This window comes from Terrapene carolina, unplaced genomic scaffold (assembly GCF_002925995.2).
Source record: "Terrapene carolina triunguis isolate 2854851 unplaced genomic scaffold, T_m_triunguis-2.0 Scaffold374, whole genome shotgun sequence".
Classification (NCBI taxonomy): Eukaryota; Metazoa; Chordata; order Testudines; family Emydidae; genus Terrapene; species Terrapene triunguis.
This window is the reverse complement of record NW_020664725.1, coordinates 3,272,416-3,280,891: the sequence shown is the minus strand read 5'-3', so window position 1 is coordinate 3,280,891 and position 8,476 is coordinate 3,272,416.

Below are 8,476 nucleotides of genomic sequence, written 5' to 3'. Positions count from 1 at the left end.
TGGAAGGAGTACTGTAGTCTGGAAAGGTTGAGAGCCACTGATCTACACATCGCAGACTAAATAAAGCCCGGGGCAGTGAATGACTAACATCTAGCAACCCACATTCCACGACTTACCCCGGGACACCAATTCCACAGTGTGACTGACCTTGGCATGAAGAAATGGCTCCTCTCCTCTACCCCACGAGAGTTTTCCTTCGTTTGGTCTCATCCCATTCCCCTAAGCTCTTCCTTTCCAAAGCACCCTGTGCGATCCCTCTCCTTCCCTGTTTAATCAGCATGCATGGCGCTTGCTAACACGCTATGGGCACAGCGGAGACAGGCCAAGGCCCTGAAAACCTGCATTGTTGAGATCTGGCTTGTTATCTTGTAAGCAAGAGAGCGGGAGGGAGAACAAGAGGGTGGCCTTGGAGCAGGGAGACGCTGGTAGGCTGGTCCAGACAGAGAGCAGCAAGCAAGGAGAAGCAGGGGCATGAAGAGGTGGATAATGGAGGCATAAGGGGTTCGAGTCTACCCACGAGTAGGGTCAGAGTAGGAAATCAGGACTGTTATAGGAAGGGACAACAGCAGCATGCAAGGCATGAAGGCAACAGCAGCCTGTCACATGGGGCAGCATGAGCTAGTGGTTAGAGCACAGGTCAGGAGACCTGGGCTCCAGACAGGGTTCTATTGCTGGGTGACCTTCGGAAGCCACTTTGCTCTCTGTATGCCCCAGATCACACCCACCTGCGTGAGGTGCTTTGGGAACATCAGACGAGAGGCACTAGACATGGCTCGTATTCTGAGCATGCAGACGCTGCTCCCCATCCACCCCCGAGGTGACGCACACCTTTGTCAGGAGCCCCTCGCCCTTGGCAGGACTTTCCTGGCGTGAGAGTTACCCAGATCTTTATGCATTGTTCCAAGCGCAACGCTGCCGGGGGCAGCCCTTCCTGCCACACTGCAAGTTCCCATCTCGTCTGCACTCCACAACCACCGCAAGATCGCTTCTCCACCTCACCCCCTCCAAAGCACCTTCCTCCCCGCACATCACGTTACTCCTCACCCCCCCATCCATCTCACATACTAGCTTGGAGTTCTCACTGTTTGCATCCCTAACCGATTCACCCAGCGTCTCTATCCCGCAGCGCCCATTAGCGAGCTTTGCCCTGCTGCTCCGTCCAAACTATTTGCCCTACATCAGTCAGACTCCTCAGGCAAGTGATTTCCTCTGGAGTTTCTACCACACTGAGCACCACTCAAAGCAATAATAATGCTGAGGGAGATATCTAACAAAACAAAACCCAACAGTGCCCCCTGCAGGTCCCCGATGGGCACGTCACATGTCACTACCTGGGTATTCTTTGCTTCCAGCCCATCAGCAGGCATTGGAGCCATTTAACAGGGCACTTGCTGGTAATGCAGTCAGCAGGTCCATGACTATATAATTCAGGCCAGGACTTCGGGAGGGCTTGAGTGGTGATCCCACCACTCAGGCTCTCCCCAAGTCCTGATGCTAGGTAGTACAGCCAGCCTGGGAGCTAGAGAGGATGACAAGTTCTGTCTGCATCCAGCAGCCTCCATAAAACACCCCCTTTATATTCATTACAGACAGATCCTATCGCCAGGGTCACTCCATTGCCCAAACCAATTTTAAGTGTGTTTGTTGAGAGGAAAATGCCGCACTGGACATAGCAGGCGACAGCTAATTGCCTGGGCCCCAACAGGCCATGTGTGTTTTTTCAATCGCCCATTAGAGGAAAAACCTGTAGAGCAGCGGAAAGATACTCCCCCATCAGCAATAACAGCGGGTCAAGCCATTCTCAGCAAGGCCGCACCAGATCCTGAGGAGGAGCAAGGCTGCACACTTCTGGAGTGTGCAGCCTGAATGAGGAAGCCTTCCCTGGCTGCCATGGGGAGGATGCACATGGAGGCCGGGACTGCCCGATATTTACGATCGATCAGTCCCATGTGGGGGCTGCCTACATCCCAGGGCAGAGCCACCAGTTGAAATTAAAAACAAACTCAAACCCTTGCCCCTGACCGTAGCCTCACAAGGAGGTGACCTACTTCCCTTTCCTTCTCGTTTCTCTTCATCGCCAGCCTCCACCCACAAACCACTTCCCTCATCAACTCAGTCCCAGAAGCCGCACACATGACGGAGCAGGCTCAGCAGGAGGTGGGACTCGGGACACCTGGGTTCCGTTCCTAGTAGGTACTGGTTTGCTGCTTGGCCTTGAGCAAGTCACTTACCACTGCACCAGATCTCCCACAGGGGAAGGGATCGTTATGCCCTTGTGCCAAGCAAAAAGGTGCTATAGAAGCACAGTGGCCTATTAGGCAAGGAAACCTCTCAGGAGCTGCAGTCAGAGGAGGTTCTGAGAAGGGTTGGGGCCTTGTAAAGGAAGCTGGTTTGATTTACAAATCAATCATGCTTAGTGTTTGCTACTATGTTATCGGTACATTCCAAACACACATGCATCAATGGCTCCCAAAATAGGGAGCCACGGAGGGAGGCAACACAGATTAGCTCATGTCGCCAACAAGTCAGCAGGTTGCTGTGCTGGACTGTTATTGGTGGTGGAGGAGGATTCTAATGCACATACACAGGGTTGAATCCTTGCATAGTTATACACACAGCTCCGTGCCTGCATTGAATCTAGTCCATTCAAACCTCCTCCCAGACGGTCTGATCCCTAAATTCGCCATGCCCTCTTCCTGACAAACCCATCCCACGCAAGACCCCAAGGGACAACTTTGGATACTTTCTTCTTCCCCACCCACGTCCCAAGATTTCTGAATTTCCAATGGCTCTGAAGGGTTCCTCCTGCAGTGGAGCATTTAGAGCTCATTCCTGCGTGTGCATTACAGGGACCTGAACCCTCAGCAGAGACACCCTTCTGCAAAGCGACAAGTAAACAGGAAGAAATTGAAAAGCAAAAGCCAAATTGTATTTGCATCAGCACCCTCACCACAAAACCCTGGGGCCATTTGCCGACACACAGATGTGCAACGCCCAAGTGCGACTATTAGCCATATACTTAAAGGTGTGACACATTTAGAAAGACAAAGTGGGGGAGGTGACATCTTTTACTGGACCAACTTCTGTTGGTGAGAGAGACAAGCTTTCAAGCTACACAGAGCTCTTCTTCTGGTCACATTTAGAGGCACCCAAATTAATCTCTGTCCTGGTTTTAGGACTCCTTTTCCCGGATAAGCACTGACCTACAAAATCAATGCAAAACCTGCTTAAATAATAATATTGATCTATTGCCAATATTCTAATCCAGCAAGATCAGGTTTTTTGAGTGCCAGACGCTAAGGAAAACCAAACTCGTGTGTGTCCGTCCGTCCCCGTCCATCTGTCCCATTCCTATGATTTTCTTTTGGCAGTAAGTTCCACTAACTCAGCATTCATCTAGTTGTTGTCACAGGCCTTCTACTAGCTCTCCCATGGTACCTTCACGTTCATTTCAGAACCACTGGAAGCTCTTTCCCTCACCAAGCGGCCCGCGATGCGGTGCGCAGATTAAACACATGCCAATACATCACCCTTTCTGAGTCTCATCTTTTCCAAGTCTGAAGTTTGGTGGTGGCTGTTTATTTTATCCACCACCATCCCCCTTAAGACGTCTAGATAACCAGATACCCGAAACGAGCCCATCAAAAAAACCTGCGGTATTTCCTCACCAGATCCTTCTAGGCTTAAAATCAGAAAAGCAGAGAGAGAGGCCAGGGTCCAAGTTCAAACACATCCAGAACATCTCAGGCACAAGAGGCTTGTTCCCTGCAGTGCTTTAAAGGTGGATTCTGGATCCGCGGTGGACAAGAGCCCAGTTTATGGGCGTCTTTTGTTGCAGCCTTTAAATCCGCTTTAATTTTATTTTTAGCTCAGGAGCAAACAAAAACAAAAGCCCCTCCTGGGTTTGCCCCAGGCAGCATGTCAATTACACTCCCCCCTCCCCCTCCCCCCAGTGCTGCAGCCAGAGGAATGCAATTGACCAATTTCCCCCTTTAAAACGACTAGAGCTTGGGGTGGGTTCGGATACGGGGACTTATACGCACCCCCCCCCACCCCGGTCTGCTCAGCTGCTAAACTCACCATCAAGCAGCCATCCGGGTGCCGAGGGGGAGGGGGGTTCCGATCCGCTATTTGCTGGCCAGAGCCGTCTGCAAAGGGAAGAAAGGATTGTAATCCGAATTGTGCGGAGAGGGGGCTGCCGAACGGAACCGCTTTGCAAGAAAGGGAAGGATGCGAAATAATGGCACTGTGTAAAGTTAGCATGAGCTGAGAAGGGGGGCGGGGGGAGCAAACGGAGGAGGTCGGTCCGCCCCTGCTGACCACGCTTGCGCAAAGAGCAGCTGGTAGCCTGGGCCAGCTATGTGTGTGTGATGGGTGGGGGGAGTAGGAGGGAGATGCCAGGAGGAGATGGGGGAAGGGGATTGATCCCGGGGAGGTTGGAGCACAGCGGGGTTCCCCCCCCCCCCCCATCATCTCCTGCTGCTGTGCTGGGTGCATGAATGAACAGTAGGGCCCTGGGAAAGGGCTGTTCCCAAGATAAGAATAGCCCCATTCATAACTGTCTCCCTTTCCCAAGGTCTCCGTTTACCTCTCTCCCAAGGGAGCCGGGACGGGGGGGGGGAGGGGGGCGTTGATCCTGTTTCCCTGCTTTAGGGTTGAAAAAAAGATAAATCTTTAAAATGCATCCGATCTGAGGAGGGGGGTGGGGCTCACAGAAATCCCCTGCCCTAACGCCTGTCTCTTTGTTTCCCTATGCCCTTCTCCCCTCGCCCCCAAGATACAGGCCCCTCCGAGAAGATAGCCCTGGTTGCATGCAACCTCCGGTGCAGCACAGCCTGGGGGCAGTTCACCAGGGAAAAGCATCTCCTCCCCCACCCCCTCAGGTGCGCTCCTGCCCCCCTCTGGCAACCCTGCTGCTGTTCTGGAAGACCCCCAGAGCCCATGGGGTTCTGGTACTGGCCCGACATGTGAAGACATAGGCCCTATGCTGGGCAGCTTGCAGTCTAAAATTAGACAGGGCTAAGCAGCAGGAGAGGAAGTTGCATGGGCTGCTCTTGTACAACAAGCCCCCCACAAAGAGCCTAAAATTCAAGGGCAGCTCTGATGGTCTCCTCCTGGCTCCAGGGTCTCAGTGCACTTCGCTGCCTCATGGGCCCTGCAATGAGGGTCTTTATCCCCATTGTACAGAGGGAGAAACTGAGGCACAGAAAAGCACAAGGTCTTGGCCAAAGCCACAAGGGGAGTGCAAAGCTGCTGGGGGGAAGTATTTGCTAAAGAGGTTCCCCCATGTCTGCATTTGAAGAGCTCCCATCCTGCTCACCTAAAGAGGGGAGTTCTCCTGGAGATCTCAGTGAGGAATGATGGTCCATCAATGGGAGACCAGGGTATAGTTCTCTGCTCCACCACAGCTTTCCCTGCTTGAGCTTGGGCAAGTCTCTTTGGCTTAGATTCACAAAGGTATTTAAACTCCTAACTTGGCTCAGATTCACAAAGGTATTTAAGCTCCTAACTTCAGGGAAACCAATGGGAGTTAGATGCTTAAATACCTTTGAGGATCTATGTCTGTTCCCCATCTGTACAATGGGGATAATAGCACTGCCCTGCCTCACAAGGTTATGGTGAGGTGCTCAGATACTACGCTCACGGGGGCCAGATAGGTACCTTAGAGAGATCAGGGAGCAGTTCCTTTCTGAGAGATTTCTCAATGTCCAAGAAACAAGTTCCAAGTGGGGGTCCTTGCATAGAGCCCAGCCAGCGAGACAGTGACTCAGAGAACTGCCTGAGTTCTAAGGCAGAGGCAGCCCTGATGGGAAGCCGGCAGAGAAAGCATTCTTCATCGGGGATTTATCCTGCAGTGACCTTCTCCGTGACCCGTTCGCCATTGACAAATGAATGAAACCATGGGTATAATAACTGGTACCATGACACCAACCAACCAGCCAGGTCTGGCTTCCGATCCTGTCCAATATCCCCGCTTCTGACAAGTCCTCGTACAGAGTCTGCTCCTTATGGTGCAAGATATGCCTCATCTGTCCCTGGTTAAAGATGTGCCTAACACACCAATCTACCATTTTAGCCCAAGCCATCCCCGTTTGGACAATTCCTTTAACGAAACTTGATGTCATCTCCAGGTGCCATAGGAGCCAATGCCGATCTTATGACAGATCCAACAGTCCAGCCCACGGGTTTGGACCTTCCGTCCCATCTGTGAGCCAAGCTTAATCTCTTGAAATGTAGAGTGATCAGCTGTGCTGCAAATGACTATCAGTGGGACTTTCACAACTCTCCCTTTTGCTGCTGTGGCCAGTCAGAAGATGCAGGCCACCTACTCGCAGGCTGCACCCATTGGGCTGGGGTGCCTGGTTCCCCCGTGGGCTTGCACAGTGCTCTTCCCTCAGCAACGGAATGGCCAAGACTCAGACTTATGTGTCCAATGACAACCAGCTTCATTGACAAACCTATCAACAGTCACTGAAATGGTTATGATTAGCAGTGTTAATAAAACAAAAATTATCATATCAGTACGTTAGAAAGATAATGGAGCAAATAATCAAGCAACCAATTTGCAAACACCTAGAAGATAATAAAGTGATACGTAACAGTCAGCATGGATTTGTCATGAATAAATCATGCCCAACCAACCTAATGGCTTTCTTTGACAGGGCAACAAACCTTGTGGATATGGAGAAGTGGTAGAGGGATATGAGGAGGAGGGATAGCTCAGTGGTTTGAGCATTGGCCTGCTAAACCCAGGGTTGTAAGTTCAGCCCTTGAGGGGGCCACTTAGGGATCTGGGGCAAAATCAGTACTTGATCCTGCTAGTGAAGGCAGGGGGTTGGACTCGATGACCTTTCAAGGTCCCTTCCAGTTCTAGGAGATAGGATATCTCCATTAATTTTTTAGATGTGGTATATCTTGACTTTAGTAAGGCTTTTGATACTGTCCCGCATGACCTTCTCATAAACAAACTAGCGATCTACAACCTAGATGGAGCTACTATAAGGTGGGTGCATAAGTGATTGGAAAATTGTTCCCAGAGAGCAGTTATCAGTGGTTCACAGTCAAGCTGGAAGGGCATAACGAGTGGGGTCCCGCGGGGATCAGTTTTGGGTCCAGTTCCATAGGCACTGACTCCATGGATGTTCCCAGGGCTGGAGCACCCATGGGGAAAAATTAGTGGGTGCTCTGCACCCATTGGCTGTCAAACTCCCCTCACCCCCCGCCCCTCCTCCCCTGAGTGTGCCGCATCCCTGCTCCTTTGCCTACCTCCCAGCACTTCCCGCCTGGCCACCGCCAAACAGCTGTTTGGCAGCGTTAGCACGCTCCAGGAGGGAGGGGGAGAAGCGGGAACGTGGCACACTCAGGGGAGGAGGCGGGGCCACGGCCGGGATTTGGGGAAGGAGTTGGAATACGGGCAGGGAGGGGGCAGAGTTGGGGTGGGGACTTTGGGGAAGGGGTTGGAATGGGGGCAGAGCAGGGGTGGGAAGGGGTGGAGTGGGGACGGGGGCAGAGGGGGGTCAAGCACCCATGGGAAAAAGGGGAAGTCGGTGCCTATGTCCAGTTCTGTTCAATATCTTCACCAGTTATTTAGATAATGGCATGGAGAGTACACTTATAAAGTTTGTGGATATTACCAAGCTGGGAGGGGTTGCAAGTGCTTTGGAGAATAGGATTAAAATTCAAAATGCTCTGGACAAACTGGAGAAATGGTCTGAAGTAAATAGGAAATTTGTGAAATCAACAAGGACAAATACAAAGTACTCCACTTAGGAAGGAACAACCAATTGCACACATACAAAATGGGAAATGACTGCCTAGGAAGGAGTACTGTGGAAAGGGATCTGGGGGTCATAGTGGATCAAAAGGTAAATATGAGTCAACAGTGTAAGACTTGCAAAAAAACAAACATCATTCTGAGATATATTAGCAGGAGTGTTGTAAGCAAGACACAAGAAGTAATTCTTCCGCTCTACTCTGTGCTGATTAGGCCTCAACTGGAGTATTGTGTCCAGTTCTGTGTACAGCATTTCAGGAAAGATGTAGACAAATTGGAGAAAGTCCAGAGAAGAGCAACAAAAATGATTAAAGGTCTAGAAAACATGACCTATGAGGGAAGATTTAAAAAATTGGCTTTGTTTAGTCTGGAGAAGAGAAGACAGAGGGGGGACATGATAACAGTTTTCCAGTACATAAAAGATTATTACAAGGAGGAGGGAGAAAAATTGTTCTCCTTAACCTCTGAGGCTAGGACAAGAAGCAATGGGCTTAAATTGCAGCAAGGGCAGTTTAGGTTGGACATTAGGAAAAACTTCCTAACTGTCAAGAGTGGTTAAGCACTGGAATAAACTGCCCAGGGAGGTTGTGGAATCTCCCACATTGGAGATCTTTAAGAGCAGGTTAGATAAACAGCATTCAGGGATGGTCTAGATCAGTGTTTCCCAAACTTGGGATGCCGCTTGTGTAGGGAAAGCCCCTG